This window comes from Sinocyclocheilus rhinocerous, unplaced genomic scaffold (assembly GCF_001515625.1).
Source record: "Sinocyclocheilus rhinocerous isolate Xijiao unplaced genomic scaffold, SAMN03320098_v1.1 scaffold717, whole genome shotgun sequence".
Classification (NCBI taxonomy): Eukaryota; Metazoa; Chordata; class Actinopteri; order Cypriniformes; family Cyprinidae; genus Sinocyclocheilus; species Sinocyclocheilus rhinocerous.
The window spans coordinates 185,416-203,009 of record NW_015649226.1 but is presented as its reverse complement, the minus strand read 5'-3'; the positions used below and the strand labels follow the sequence as shown (position 1 = coordinate 203,009).

The following is a 17,594-nucleotide window of genomic DNA, read 5'->3' as shown; positions in this document are numbered from 1 at the left end:
ACCTAAGCTAAAATATTGTAATTCATTTTCGTTTACTAAAATAAAGCTGAATTAGAAATAAAATGTCAGTATTAGAGGAAAAACTTTAACTTTGCAATTGGCAACTGACTAATTTACCAAAATTACAACAACTGAAAAATAAATAAAACCTAAACATAAATATAAAAATAAATAAATAATATAATGATAAAAAAACACATAACAAACTAAAACTTTACTTAAAATTTGAAGTGAAATATAAAAATAAAAGCTCATTAAAAATATTAATCAATACTAATAGTACATACTAAGAAAATGTCACTGGATTACACCAGGAATATGCAAGTGTTGCATCTGTCCAAAACAACACTACTAAAAGTAGCTATAAAAAGCACATAAACTAACACTTAAATAACAATTTGAAGTGAAAATATAAAAATAAAAACTAATTAAAAATATTAATCAATACTAATAGTACATACAAATACACCAGGAATATTGCATCTGTCCAAAACATACCACTACACTATAAAAGTATAGTACTACCATTTATTTAGACATGTATGGTTTTCTGGCAATACCTTGAAATACTATTTAAATATCAGATGGAGATACATGTCCAAAAACAGCATGGTACATGGTACTTTCTATGGAATTTCTATGATATCACCACAATGATTACCTGACCTGATAACTTTTTGTAAGGGTGGTATAGTGTTTTTTTTTTTTTTGGAATGGCATGTTTTGGTTCAGTTTTGAAAATCAACCCAGCAATACCATCATATTCATTGAAATACCATGGGGTACACTGCAAATACCATGGTATATTATGAATATGGTAACTATTCAGTATGGTATATATCAAAGTACTGCAGTATTACCATCTGACACTACGACTGTAAGGGATTTTATGCACTGTGGAAAAACATTAAAACATTTAAAAGAGTGGACAAGAAGGTGGATGGGATGTAAATTGTGAGCTCCTTGGTCTTGTGAAACTGACCTGACCTGAAGCTGACCAATGACTAACAGATCCACATCTGGATTTGCAGTATAGAAACGCAGCAGAAACTTTTGGGAATGGGTTGCACTCTTTCTCTCCCTCTGCCTGACTTCTTCCGCCCCTCCGTTTCTAATTCAGATTTCCCTTCCCGTTTGGTTTGGCCAGGGTGAACGAAAGATGGAAAAAGGAGAGAGAAACGTTTGAAAGATGCTTTCAAACTGAACCCGGCTGTTAGAGGCAGTTGATTTGTGTGAACTCCTTCACACAGACGTCTAACGGTCGTTTCACCGCAAAGTCAACATTGCAGAGGGTTCAACGAAAACTTTAACAAAAACTGGAAGGTGTTTTCCTTTAAAGGGTCATAGCCTGTGTGCATAGCAATTCACAAGAGCTATTTCTATAATTCTCAGGCCATGACAAAGAATTACACAAAGAATTTGTTTCGTTTTTAAACCAGACACATTTTTATCCCTATCTTAATGTAAAACAGCTTATCCATCTGAAACACAAGCAAAGACAAAATAATAGAAGGCAACATTTTCTGTCATCATTTGACATTTTTAGATGACATTTTCCTTTACTTATAAACTAAACAACATGTGGAAGTTTACATGTAAACCTATGCAAGTGCATTAATATTAATGTTTTGTAAGTGCATTATGCAAACCAGTAATTGAGGTAAGCATTGCTTATTTTATAATAGGTTATCTGTAATTCTGTTTAACCAAGGATTAAAATTGGCCTTAACCTGGAGTTTAAAAAGAACCCAAGTTTAAACATATAGTGTGAAAAGCCTTTAGGTTTGAAAAAAGCATTGCTGTAAAAATTGCAACTCTTTGCACTGGGCCATGATAAAAAAAAATCCCCAGTGCATTATGTCTTACAATGATACAGCACAGAATCATTTCCACAGCCGTTGGTTTAACGATTTTCAGCCTTGCTTTAAATGCACTTGAACGATGGAGAGAAAGACTGCACTGAGGGTCTGGATTTTCCATCTCTCTTCATCACTCTCTCACGCATACTCATGGGAAGGCCTTTGAAAAGTAATTGAAAAACACTCCAAACATAATGCAATTAGGCTGCAGGCTTACATTTCATTATCATTCAACTGCTGGTGATAACACCATCAATAAACGAACACAAGCGTCTGAGGTCAGACGAATCTCAGTGTATTTGTTGGATCTGATGACAGTCCGATCCAACATCTCTGATTTGAATCATTAATCATTGCACTCTTAAAAATAAAGGCTCTTTATTGGCATTGATCTTTCCAAGAACGTTTAACACCCATGGAACCTTTCCATTGCACAAAAGTTTTTTTTTTATAGTCAAAATTGTTCTTTAGATTATTAAAAGGTTCTTTACACTAAAAAAGTATGGTTTTTAGGAAATGTTAACTGAAAGCTCTTTTCGGAACCAATATGCTACTCAATGCAATGGCATCTATAGGTCCATGAAGAACCTTTGACATTCATGGAACCTTCTTGGTTCTTTAGAATATTAAAACAATGGTTCTTTGAAGAACTGTTCACTGAAAGGTTCTTTGAGAAACATAATGGAGGTAGCGCAAGGTGACTGAGAACCACAACATCCCGGCTGTTCGTATCGCTGCTGATTTTGGACACTCAACCACAGCGGAAACACCACTGTCCAACTTAAACAGTCCCTCATGATCTCTCTGCGCTCTCTAATACATATTTTAACTTCATTTATTGGCTGCTTCCTCTGGGCACAGGTCCGAACAGTGTCACAAGAGCCCGTTGTTTAAAACAGGGAGAGTGTGTGTGTATTTCTGTGCGTGGATAGAGGGGAACATTCGTACGAAAGGAAACTCTTGATACTGTGGGGGCGTTTCGGAATAAATGAGAATGTCCAGGCTCAGACGACTGCGATTGGGGAGAGAGAAGTTCTAATATAAACTTCTGAAAGACCAATCCCGCCCATGTCTGCCAGACCAAAGCCTCAATTTGTTTAATACGTACCGTCTTTTGTGTCTAAAGCAGCCAGAAGAGTACAAGAAGAAGAGATTGCGATGTTCCCTGAGAAAATGAAAGGCTGAAATTTCCTTAAAAAACGCAAAAAAAAAAAATATATATATGGGAAACCGACTTCTCTTGCCTTCTCTGGCTTCCTCAATAAAGGAAATGTGGTTCTGGTTAGGAGTCTCTGAGTTTGGTTATTTCTGTCTCACTGCCTCAGGCTCGGAGACAAAGCGGGGTGTATGTGTGTGTATATTTCGAGGGGTTTGTTATTTTTCGGAAGGCGGTCACATGGGTTACACTTCTCCATCTGCGGACATAAGGACAGGTTGTATGGCTGACGTAAACTGTAAAATTGGATGGAGGAAGGACTGAATGCTATTTGTGTGTGTGTATGTATACACGTATACATGTGTAGTGAGGTTGTGGCTGTATGTGGCCAATAATGTTGGAACTGGATGTAAACAGAGCTGACCTATAATTGAATCAAGATGGAGTTCATCCCTTAACCTTGCTGCTCACATTCACACACAGATTTTCATTTTAGGGAAAAACAACATATACAATACCTTTCAAAAATGTGGGGTACTTTTATCCAGCAAAGAGAGTGAAGACTTTTTAAACTGTAAAAATAAGAAATGTTTCTTGAGCAGCATCAGAATGATTTCTGAAGGATCATGTGACACTGAGGACTGGAGGAATTCCGCTTTGCATCACAGGGATAAATTGCATTTTAAAATATATTCAAATAGAAAACAGTTATTTTAAATTGTAATAATATTTCACAATATCACTGTTTTTTTCTTGCATTTTTGATCAAATAAATGCAGTACTGGTGAGCATAAGAGACTTTTCAAAAACATTTAACATATTCTGAACTTTTGAATGGTAGTGTAAATGGGATAATAGGACATTACAAGAGTCAGTCAAAAAAAATTATTAAAGAGACAATTTATCCATAAATGAAAACTTGCTCACCATTTTGTCACCCTCACGTTGCTCTAATCATAAATGGGTTACTTTCTTCCATGGAACTCATAAAGAGAAATTTTGTTGACTGTTTAAACTGCAGTTTCACATACAACAAATACATATAATCAATCAATGTTTTCATTCTTCAAAATTTCTCTATTTCCAGCTATGAAAGAAAGAAAATCATATGACTTTGCAACAACAGTGTGTTTTCATTTCAGAGTCCATATTCTTTAAAATGGACTATGAATCTCTTTCTGCTATCTGTTTCTTGCTGCAGTCATAAAATCTGCTGGGATGATAAACACAAAAACCGTCTACACCAAACCAAACCGTAGGCCCTTTCATGTGCCATGTTCTCATCATCTCCAGCTCAGGGACTGGGGGTGGACGAGCCACGGGGCTTTGGTGGGGTTCAGATTCTAGGGTGTAGGATGTTGGCTGTGGGTGGAGGTTTTTTTATGAATAATCTTAGCGGTTACAAACCTCCTTTAAATCACATCAAAGATCCCCCACAGTCTCTGCAGTGAGCATGGGTGAGTGTGTGCTCGTGTTGATACTGAATTTGTGTAATTCTATATGCAGAGTCTTCACAGATCCAGGTGTGAGTGAGGTTAACAGCAGAAATGTATGGTATTTTCCTTATGGAAAAGCCATGGATATATTAGCCGTGGGTTATAAGAGTTTCAGATCCTTAAAGGGATTAAAGGAGTAATTGTGCACCATAAAATAGTTATCAAACAACGTTTTTGGGATGGACACCAAAGCACCTGTGTCTGTACAGGTGTGTATGCTATTGGACTACTGAGGATCATAACTGTGCTCAGATGTATGTGAGAATGTTATTGAATGGTCTAAAGAGACCTGTAACTTCTCTACATATAGAAGCCAGTTCAGAATAGGGGGCCATATGCACAAAGAGACCGAGAATGACTCTTTTTGTGCCTCATGTGTGCATGTGTGTGTTATGAGAGAAGAAAATGTGTTTCCAGTTAAATCCGTGGAAAAAAAGCAACACACACCCACATGCGAGCACTTCAAACGTGTGTGAGATCTCTCCTGCTGAAATTTCACTGCATAGCTTTACTCCTATCTGGCCTGTATACTACACACACACACACAGACACAACCTAAACATCTAAAGCTTTATAGCCTACTAACACACCCACACACACAAATATACCGCACCGTATACATTGGAAACACATGGAACAAATAAATAAGATAAACAAGACCAGATAAACAGTGATTGAGTCGATAATGTTTACTGGAACTTACTGGAACATCTACAGTTTTATTTGAAGTTTTCCATGGTTTCTATGTGATTGTAAAGGTTTCTCTGTTAAAAGCTGAGTCATTCTGTTCTCACGCCTTTTTGAATATTGATTGAGGGTAGAACTACTGAATGCAAATCCATCTCTGGCAAACAGAAACTGACCCTGCTGTGAATGTGTATGAGAGAGAAAGAGACACTTAGGAATAAGTTATATCCAGACAAATATGTAGGCTACTTGGCAAGTAAAATCCAATAAAAAATTGTTACAGTATTTAATGTTATACATATGTATATGTGTGACATGCATTTTAGGACACTAGTTAGTTCATTTTGTGGATTTTAAGTGACTCTTTCTCTGAAACATTAAATCAATCAATTAATAATAAAAAAAAACATATTCATTCAGACATGAATCAAGTGGCTATATTTATAAGTGATTCAACAAGTCACTGACTCAACTGATTTGTTCAAAACATTGTTTCATTCAGGAACGAATTAAGTGACTTTTTCTGAGTGATTAAAAAAATCATTCAAACCATGTCAAGAAAACTCAGAATCATTCAGGAACAGATTAAGTGACTGTCTTAGAGTGATTCAATGAATCACTGACTCAACCAATTTGTTCAAAAACACGGATTCATTCAGAAACAAAACAAGTGACTGTCTTTATGAGTGAGTCAATTAATCATTCATTCAACCAGTTCTTTCAAACATGCTAATTCATTCAGAAACAAATCAAGTGACCATCTGAATGAGTGATTCAATGAATCATTTACTCACCCAATTTGTTCAAAAATGCTGATTCATTCAGAAACAAATCAATTGACTGTCTTTAAGTGATTCAATGACTCATTTGCTCAGTTGATTTATTAAAAATGCCGTTTCATTCAAGATTGCTTAAATCAACATCTAAAACCAATTTAAACATTGCCTTTTTCATTCTTGGTCTCATATTATTTGTTAAGTTTCTTGGAATACTTTTAAATATGTGACCCTGGACCACAAAACCAGTCTTAAAGGGTTAGTTCACCAAGTCGCTGGGGTATATTTGTAGCAATAGCCAAAAATACATCGTATGTGTCAAAATTATAGATTTTTCTTTTATGCCAAAAATCATTAGTATATTAAGTAAAGATCATGTTCCATAAAGATATTTTGTAAATTTCCTACTGTAAATATATTAAAACTACATTTTTGATTAGTAATATGCATTGCTAAGAACTTCATTTGGACAATTTTAAAGGCGATTTTCTCAATATTTTGATTTTTTTTGCACCCTCAGATTCCAGATTTTCAAATAGTTGTATCTTGGCCAAATATTGTCCTATCATAACAAACCATACGCCAATGGAAAGCTTATTTATTCAGCTAATTCAGATTATGTATAAATCTCTTATCACATATGACATTGTCAGACTGCAGGACTATTTAAATGAACTGGAAAAAAAAAAGTGGGAAAAAAACAACATATAGGCTTGAGTTAGGATTTATAATGCAGAACTTTGCAGAGCCAAAAACAAACAAAAAAAAAAAACTCTGTGTTATGCTCAGTGAAACAAAAGCTTTTAGAAAAGTGTGCTATAATTGTCACCAGTCATAAAGGACAGAAAAAAGTCTTGAACAGATTGCTGACTCAGGAAATGTGTGAATCAATAAATGAGATCTCCTCTCCTCTCACAAGACTATGTGTGTCTTTCATTGTGCGTATGTCCTATGATCTCTGAGAGTGTGAAAGTGTGTGTGTGTGTGTGTGTGTGTGAACCAGGACATAAACCTTAGTGAGTATATTAGTCAGTGGAGCAGCAGAAACGATCCCTCACACACATCACAAGACAGAGAGAGCTTACAGCATCACTTACAGCAATGGAGTCTGTGCCTCCTCCAGCCTCTTACACACTCTGAGCACAGACCACCTCACTGCTCTCACCATATACGGCCACTCTGTACGCTCATCTTCACAGCCTGTGTATGTTTGTGTGTGTTTAATAAAGGGCTCTCCTGGGAATGATGATCCATTGAAGAGGAAACCTCATCTAGCAAAAGTCTTAGCAAAATAGTTCACTGCAAAAATGAAAATTGTGTATCATTTCAGCATCATGTTGTTCTAAAGGAGACAAAAAGATCATGCTGCTCTTTTACAGTGACAGATGACCAAAAACATTATATGAAGTACAGCGGGAGTGGGAGATTTTTGGTAAATAATCTGTGAATTTAGTGTGTTCCTCATATAATTCAACTTTATGTGAAGTGCAGACTAGTTTTAGGGTACTTTCATAGTGCTTTTTTATTTGTTTTTGAAGCCTGATTGAAATTAAAGTTAGTAAACAATTACATAATTTAACATTTTGGACTATTCCTTTAAATGTAATTGAAAAAACACTTTCTCTTTTCCCATCACTCTCAGAGTTGCTGAGCTGTTTTCTCATGCTGTGTTTAAGAGGAATGCTTTCATGCAGCACCGTTGGCTATTTCTGTAAGACATCTTTAGTTGGTCAAGCATTCTTGGGATTTTGGAGAAACTAGAGCAATTTGGAGTTTGTTGATAAAAGAGCGAGTGAAGGAGCATTCTGGGCCACACACACATCTGCAGTTTATTAAACTGAAATAGATATGTGTATGGACTTCAGGTGTTCCTGGACATAATGGACCCCCCCAAGATAAACACACACACACACACACGCTACGCTCTGAATTGACAAATGATTTTATTCCACCCAAGAACTGCTCCTTTCCAACACCTGAATTATAGACAGTCCATTTCAAAAATAGAAACATTATGTTACCTTTATACCTCAGTTTGACAATGTTCCAGGTAGCAATGGCAATTATGAATGCTTTTATTATTGCAAAGAAAAGATTTTTAAACAATGTAGTCTTGTGATGCACTAAAAATGCACAAAAATTTCGGACAATATGATCATTATTTTCATGTTATAGCCAATAAATGATAAATGGCCAGTGTATATATATATATATATATATATATATAGTGGGTTTTCCGTACCCACTGTATATATATATATATATATATATATATAAACCCTAATACTATTTTGTCTAAATAAATAAAACATAAATCACAAACATACAAGTGAATTTAGGCATTATAACGTTATAAGTTGTTATTGTTAACTAAAACTATAAAATAATTTTTTGGTAATTGAAATAAAGCTGAAATGATAATAATTCAAATAAAATTTGAATATGAGATAAAAAAAATAAATAAATAACTAAGTGCCAGATTTACTAAACAGGGCAAATTAACATGAGGTCGCAATTCCAAAACAGCACCGATGGTCGTGGAAATTTCTGCGGGTGATTTACTGAAAACGTGCAAATTAAAGAACACCGACGCAACATCTCATTTCCATAATGATCAACAAAATCTACCAAGCGCAGCGCAAAATAGCGTAAGGATATTTTCGCGGATAATGTGTTCTCTGACATTCCAAATAAATTCATACGTGTGGGAAAAAATCCTCTCCCTTCTACCACGCGCTCTCTATTCCCTGTGGTGCCTCCTCCTAGCAACAACAAATGCAGCCATTTCAAGCGCAAAATAGTTTAAGATATGCTTTTTTGGGGATTTAATAATGGCGCAAATACCAGTAATCTGACAAGCGCAAACGTTAGTAAAACGCATTGCGTGATTCATTTTAATACTCTATAAATATGATTTGTTTTCTATTTCTATGCTTATATGCTTTCATTTCAGTTAGGACAGACACTAGGCTAGTTATGCAATAATATGTGATACACACACAAAAAAAAGTCCCTCAACAAAATCGTTATCAGTTTAATAGTGAATTTCTCTCACACACAGTCACAAGTACATCATCGTGTGTCACTGCCATAGTAGACTAAGTGGGCAGTTTCCATATATCTGTTTCTCTCCTACTGTCCCTCACTCTCACTCATTTATAATTAAACAAGTGTAAATCAATCACTTTGACAGGGCCCCTGCATAAATGTCCATCTCAACGGTTTCTCACCGAAGCTGTGATTGGTTTGTTCAGGTCAGGTGTGAGAACTGAGCCCTGATTGGCTGAATCTCTAATTGGCTGTGTTGTGCAGGCACTGCAGACACAATGAACTTCATGACCCATCACACAATCTAACCAATACACAGAATTTCAAACAGAAAGAGAGGAAATGAGTGGGACAGCTGGCCTTGACTACCCTTCATATCACTTTCTCAAACAAGAAGAAGCAACACTCTCTCTCAGACACAATTATAGTCAATGTGAACTGTTGTTTACAGCCCATTTTTTAATCTGTGAGGAATTAATTGGATAAATAAAAATGTTAACTACATACAGTAGCAAAATTGAACCAGACCTGAGTTAAAGTTTGCTAAAACTCTACCTAAATCCTCACTACTTAAATCTACATTACCATAAAAAGTTTTTTGTTTTAAAAAATAAATTAATACAGAAAGAAAGAAAAGAAACCATGAGATTTAGACTGTGTATCTTATCAAGACATGCAAATTAGCCTTGGGTATCCTGCCAAAATGTCTGGCTGTTTAAACACACACACACACACACACACACACACACACACACACACCCTCTCTTTAATCCTTGTTTACAATTCAAATACTAATATATCAGCATTTCAGCCTCCTCTTGACGCTCTGATGTCACTATTAGTCACATGTATCACCATAGTAACAGAATGTGGCTCCAGGTGCATTTATCTCTCAATTCCTGACTGGCACTAAATCAAATCTCATCTCAGCACAGCTGTCATGTCTAGAGAGCCTTCCTGGAAGCTGCGTAAGTCAGATCTGGAATTCCTCAGAGCCAAGAGATCCTGCTTTAGACTACATATATAATAGATTACTTGTTCTCTCTATGCATTAAAAACATACTACTGTTTCAATACATAACCATAGCCAAACATAACCACACTGCAGTGTGCAGTATGTATATTGTGCACAGTATGCAAGTTTTCGGTCTGCAATCCCCTGATAGTCTATATTTGCCAAATACACAGTATAGAACTAGATCACACTATCGCACTACTAAAGAATGCCACAATGCAACACGCTCAACTTGATCTTACATTTTCAGCATGACAAATAACTGTGATTTTGAACATCTATCTCTTATTATATAATCTCATTCTCATAATGAGATCATGTGACAATATGAAATACTGCATAGAACAGTATATTATGAACACAGTCTTGTTCTTTAACCACACAACACATACTGATGTCATTCACCTGTAACTTCATTACTGACTTATTTATTATGTTAGTGATGTGAATTATTGACACACAGATTAAGTGTCTGCAGTTTAGGCTTGAGCAGGTGAGAGTATGTTTGCATGAAATATTAATACAGCCTAATGATGTGCTGAATCAGGTCATAGGTCACAGAGGATGATGTGGGAGATTCTGACTGTAATTAGGGCAATTTTCTGGAATATGGCGGTTTTCAACTCTGAATATGACAGCTCGTCAAGGCTCATGGCAGAGGTCAGCCAAAGTCTTCATCATTTCAACAGAAAGTTCATTAAGAATCTCTTCCCCTCTTGCCCACCAACAAAACAGGACTATTCTAGGGGTCAAAGGTCAGCTCTCTTTTTTATAAAATTATTATTTTTGTACAGCAAGGACACATTAAACTGATGTATTGATGTAAAAAATGTCGGTTTCACAAAATAAATCACAGTTTCACAAATATATTAAGCACAAGGGTTTAGCATTAATAACATATATTCTTGTGTGAAAATTTGTTGTATGCCAAATCAGCATATTAGAATGATTTCTGAAGGATCATGTGACACTGAAGACTTGAGTAATGATGCTAAAAATTCAGCTTTGACATAACAGAAATAAATAACTTAAAATATATTCAAACAGAAAACAGTTAAATTGCACTAATATTTCACAATATTACTGGTTTTGCTGTATTTTTGAACAAATAAATGCAGCCTTGGTGAGCATAAGAGACTTCTTTTAATATATATATATATATACACATCTATATCTATATATTTATATCTATTTATGTGTGTGTACACTTTTATTTTCTTTTTCATTTCACTTTTTAAATTAGAATCCACATTCTATATGATTACGCTTTGTATTAATGAAACAAACAAACAAACTCATAAATTATGATGCCATTCAGAGGTATTCATAGAGCTATAATTTGTGAAAGCCATTGGCGATAATGAAATACATAGCAGGCAATTTAAAATGCAATTTAATTAATGTGGAAATAAAATCTCATTTTATGCATATTATCAACTGCCGTTAAATGGCATAGGGACTTTTATTCTATCCACATCACCATCATGGCAAAGAGAATACAAACATAATCATATTGCATAAAACACAAAACATCAGTCATCTCATACTCTCATTCGTGTCCAACCTAGCAAATCGAAGGATTCCCTCATCTCAGTATGTGTGACCCGGCCTTATGGGTAATACACACTAATCACATGCATTTGACTGTAATCCCGCTAGATTACACACACACACACACACACACACACACACAGGAAAATCCCACGATTAGAGAACTGCTGGATTGAGCCCAAAGTAATCTGTGTCACTTCACTAAATCAGTAAGGCATGATTAAATTACAGTGAGAGAGAAAAGGCTATTTCTATATTTATGCTATACCACTATTATATGACTCAGGAAATCTAAATATTCATGGAAAAATCACATGCTTGGATAAAACTCCCTCTCAGTGTCAACTACAGCTGAGAGTGTATATTTCAGTATGCGTGACAGCAAAGAATATTCACACATGGCATCTAATACACTTTTCTTACCCACATAAAAGAAAAAGCTTTCCATTCAAAACACTTTAGCAGCTGCATAGCAACACCCTGGAAACCAACCAAAGCATCTTAAAGTGCCCCTATTATGGATTTTTAAAAATGACCTTTTATGCAGTGTGTAACACAGCGTGAATGAAAACATCCTGCAAAGTTTTAAATCTGAAAGTGCACTGTGTATAAAGTTATTGTCTCTCAAAATAAAGAGTCGACTCTGAATCATTGAAACAAGTCGTTTTTAAAACGAATCCCAAGCCGTTTCATGTTGACGTCAACATGAAACATTAGCATATTGTCCGCCCACTAGTTGGTCTTTTCACCTTGGTCTGAATGAAAATGCAAATTAATTCTTCGCCACTAGGTGCCGCTTTTGAAGCGGTAAAAATAGCTGTTTCCCCGGTAACGCTGTACACAAAGCAGCACTGTGCTCACAAACGCTGCTTTTTCAGGCATTACAGGCATGATGCAGACCAATCACCGCAGATTAGCGTCACGCAAAGGAGGGGTTTGGAAAAATGAATCGTTGGGCGAATTGTTTCGGAGTCGTTGAGCAAGTAAGGTAAAAATAAATGCAAATTATAAGATAATGCAAGTGTTTTTTGACCTTGCATGCATGTCAACCTGTTGTTGGGGACTAACAAAACCAAAATATGAACATTTCATTACCCATAATAGGGGCACTTTAATGAAGTTCCAAACGTAGGTTCAGGAAGAGCCTAATCATTCAGTCCAACCAATCAAAACACCAGCAACCAATCAAAACACTTTATCAACTGCATAGCAACTCACTGGCAACCAATCAGAACACCCTACAGCATTAGAGATACAGCAACCAAATTCAAAGATCTCAAAATAATAATTTCTTACACATTCTTTCAAGACCAATGCTAACCAAATTCATTTATAATTCCATATTGTATGTCAACAGCTGAGTCCTTTTTTATTTCTCCTAAGGATTTATAGAGATTTTAAGCTGATACTTTAAATGAAGCTTAATTAACAACTCCTGTAAATCTCCTGCGGCATGAAAGAGCAATAAATTTCCCTCTAGGAAACCTGTTCGACTTGCATATTCATTTCATCACCTTCTTTCGGCTAGATCCATTTTCAGCATCTGCCTTACCTATTTGCATTTTTGAATCATAACAAACAGTTAAACGTTTCTTGCAGTTGCACACTCCCACACAGCATCTGCAGCCAAAACGTCTGAAATGATAAGGCACTCAATCACACAATCACCCCGTCAGCAGCTCCGACACACACATAAACACACTCTGATCAGCATGATAACACCACTTCCAAACGAAGGCCTGAAATCACCAGCGAAGAATGTGCAAAGAGGTTAGCAGCACACATTATGTTCTGGGAAAATACCATTGTGAATAAATACAGCTGTGGCGTATCAGCGTGTGTGTTTGGTTGCGTCTGATGTGATGTTTAGAGCATTCCAGTTTGGAATGAGACAAGGCCGAACAGCTCCAGAAGGCTCGTAAATTTTCCCTCTCTGATATCACAGTGAGACAGGAAGGATCCCGGAGCAGCACGGCCCATTTACCTGCTCCGCAGCTGGGAAACAAACTGACGGATTGTGGGCCGAAGGGAGAAACCGACTCAGAAGAATAGATGTGTGTCCTGCTGCAGACCTGAGCTCTACAGAGCTTGAAGTGGAAGAGTCCATTCATCAGCAGCTGCAGGGGTGGCACTTTGCCATCAAACTGGAGAAAATGGTATTTCCCTCAAATTCAGGCCATGTCGGTTAAAAAGAGGGAGGAAAACACTGCAGGAACGACTGCTGAACTTGGTTACATTGAAACACACACACACACACACACACACACAATGAGACTCGATTTAAGAAAAAGGAAATTCCTTCATGGACCCTTCCCATGGTTCTCAGCACAACATCCCTTACAAAGAAGTAACATGCTGTGGCTCCAATCAGTGCTGTTATTGTTAACTAAAGCTAGTTAACTGAAATAAAGCTGAAATAAAATAAAATATTAATATTAGTTAAAACAACTTAGATGAAAAAAACAAACTAAATTAGAAATGTTGCTTTGACATCTAATTGAAATAAGTTTAAGTACTAAAACTTGCTAAACAATTATTAAAACTTAAATGGAAATAAAAATAAATTAGAGCTAAATAGAAATATACAAAACTACTAAAAAGACAAAAGCACATAAAACTACAATTAAAATGAAAATCTAAAAATAAAAGACAATTCACAATATTAACAAATACTATAAAAGTATATAAAAAATACTAAAATAACATTGGTTCCCAAAGTACCATGCATACACCGTTTACCATGGTACTGAATGATTACCACAATCATGTACAACGCAATTTATGTGATACTTCAAATACCATGCTAAAGTAATGGTATGAGATGGTAATACTATGGTACTTTTTACCATGGTAATGAAAATGATGTACAATTGTATATATATGGTACTGCAAGGTACTTCAAAAACACCATGGTATTACCACAGTACATGACAAAAATATCAAAAACATTTTTTTAGACAAGTGTTACATTTACAAAAGAGTATAAACAACTAGATTGTTAGTGAAGTTTTGTTAGTAAAATGACATTAACCTGTTCCTTTCACCGTGTACTATAAATCAGAATATGCTGGGCAGAAAAAGTGAGGATATTCAGTCAGTTAGTTGTGTATATATCAGAGCAAAATGTAAAAACTATATGCTGAGCCCAAAACTAACCTCGGGAGTCTTCGCTCTCACTCACATTCACTCGTTCTCTCACACACCCTCTGAGAGACACACAATTAGCGGCTTAAATGGAACAAAAGCAGCTCTATGGCTGTGTATTAAGACGCAAGGATAATGCCTTCAACTGAGGCTGACGGACTGTGCTGGGCTTTAAAAAGGAGAGAGAGAGAGAGAGAGAGAGACGGACAGACTTGTTTTTCTGGTAAGTAGAATGAAAGGAAAAGGGGAGAGGGGGGTGAAGGGTCTCCCAAGGAAATACCTGCTGGATCAAACACTGCTGCCTGTAAGGAAAGTGTATGTGTTTGAGTGTGTGTGTGTATAGATGTGGAAAGAATGCGTTAGGAAGCCCCTCCTCGTCTCCTGAATGTGCCACAATGTATGTTCATCATATTTACTAGTCATGCTAAAGCCATTACCATCACACTGTACGTGTGTATATGTGGTTTTATAGACAATAACTGCATATATTACACTGCAGACACTGAGAACACCCTCTGGTCAAATTCAAAGGTCATTTTGGGTGGTCTCTGTGAGATTAGCTCATAGGTTATACAGGGTTGTTGTTTCTTTTTGTAATCTTGAGATTCAAGTGGTCATTTCTATGGTCAAGCTTAACATGAAGAGGGTCAAAAGTCACTTGGCTCTTCATCTGCTTGTTGATTTCATCTGCACAGAGAAGACTACAGACTTTTGAAGTATATTTAATCTTAATATGACATTAAAAAATATATATATATCATTATATATCATAAATCATTAGTGGGCAAAATATTCCTTTAAAGGGGTCATATGATGCTGCTAAAAAGAACATTATTTTGTGTATTTGGTGTAATGAAATGTGTTTATGCGGTTTAAAGTAAAAAAAAACACATTATTTTCCACATACTGTACATTATTGTTTCTCCTCTATGCCCCGCCTTTCTGAAACGCGTCGATTTTTACAAAACTAATCGGTCTGAAAAGCGAGGTGTGAAGTGTATTTAATCTTAATATACATAAAAAATATATATATATATCATTATATATCATAAATCATTAGTGGGCAAAATATTCCTTTAAATTACACAAATGTCACAAAAATAAAAATAATTTACAAATTTATAAATATATTTTCATATTGTTTGGAACATTCTTAATGCTTTAAATGGCAAAGGTTTAAATAAAAAAAAAAATAATAATTTAAACCTTTGCAATTTAAAGCATTAAGAATGTTCCAAATAAAATGAAAATATATTTATACATTTGTAAATAAATACATTTGTAAATATATATTTATTTATTTACAAATTTATTTATTTACAAATATATATATATATTAGGAGTTCATTTGCAAAAACAGATAACTCAGTTTTTAACAATTTTAAAAAATCTTGTTTTTTCATTGTGCATTCCAATTAATCTCAATCAAACTGCATTTTGGTTATTTTGATTAAGTAAAAATAACAAAAAATACAGCTGACTAACACAATAAAACATGATAACATAATAAAAAGCATGATTTTTGAAAATTAAAAAAAAAACGGAGTTATCGGTTTTTGCAAATAAACTTTTCATATATATGTACAGTTTTGGATATATTCAATATATTCTATATATTATTCAAATATAATGGCATTTACAGTGTACTCCAAAATACTAAGAACACCATGATTATGAAATAACATGATAATACCATGGTTATGCAAAGCACCCCGTGAGAAATGTAGCTCTTCGTCTGTAGCTTTATTCATTTCTGTCGGCTCTGTTTCTATAGCAGCAGCCTGTTATACATCAGCCTTGGAACAGATAAAAACTTTGCTGTCATTTCTTCAGGTATGTCACAGCGAGATGGAAACTCTGAGATTTGCTCTGCTGTGTTCTGTTCACACAGTAGGAAGGTAGGAGACACAACCTGAATACTGATCTCTCTCTCTCACACACACATACAGATAGATGCAAGTGTAGACTCCTGTGGAGAGCTGTTTTCATGACCGTGAGACAGTGTGGGACTCAAGCCCTTAGAAACCACCATAGCAACACTAATACGCTTTATAGCTCACAACACAACCTGATTATGGCATGAATTCAAAAAGGACGACAAAACAACCACTAGAGTTTTACATTTTTCTGGGTGAAATGTGAGTGGCACCTGTCCATGCAAAACTCACTGCAGTAATGCTAGGGTGTTGTGGATGGTTCCTAGGGTGTTGCTATGCGTTTCTGTCTCACTATTCTGATTCAAATTGGGCCAATCGACATTTTTGTAACTGGCATTAAACAGTTATGACAAGTCTAGAAGAAAACAAATTAGATGGCTAACTTTTGAAGACTACTGTAAGCAGTTTATGCAACCGGCCCCTGGTCGCTACATATGGCTAAAGTCTCTCTTTTTACCCATTTTATTGCGTAATGTGAAACTATAAGTCAGATTTAAGGAATTATTCATGTTTGTACAAACAACCAGTATGAGACGAATTACTGTACATGTGAAAGTACTGTGGATTAGTTTATTGAAATCACTAACCCTAAGTATGAGCTATAGTTTTAAGCAACAAAATATTTTTATGTAAAAATATAAATACATTGAATTAAAAATATTTTATTTAGAATATAAATTATTATTTATTTTATATTTCACAGATCAAACTACACTAAATTAATTGAAATAATATATATGATTAATATGTATATTATATAAAAATATATAATATTCAATATTAAAATACATAGTTACTAAATATGAATTTATTTAAAAATATATTATAAGTCAGATTTAAGGTACCAGTCATGTCTGTAGAAACAGTCAATGTGAGACAACATGTAAAAGTATTCAAGTATGAGCAAAAATACCGTAATAGTGAT

At 35.2% G+C, this 17,594-nt stretch overlaps 1 protein-coding gene across 1 annotated transcript in view; it reads right to left on the bottom strand.

Moving 5' to 3' along the window:
• Nucleotides 1-17,594, bottom strand: part of frmd4a (FERM domain containing 4A) — an 84,392-nt gene that overhangs the window by 65,842 nt on the left and 956 nt on the right. The gene's annotated exons all lie outside the window — the stretch shown is intronic.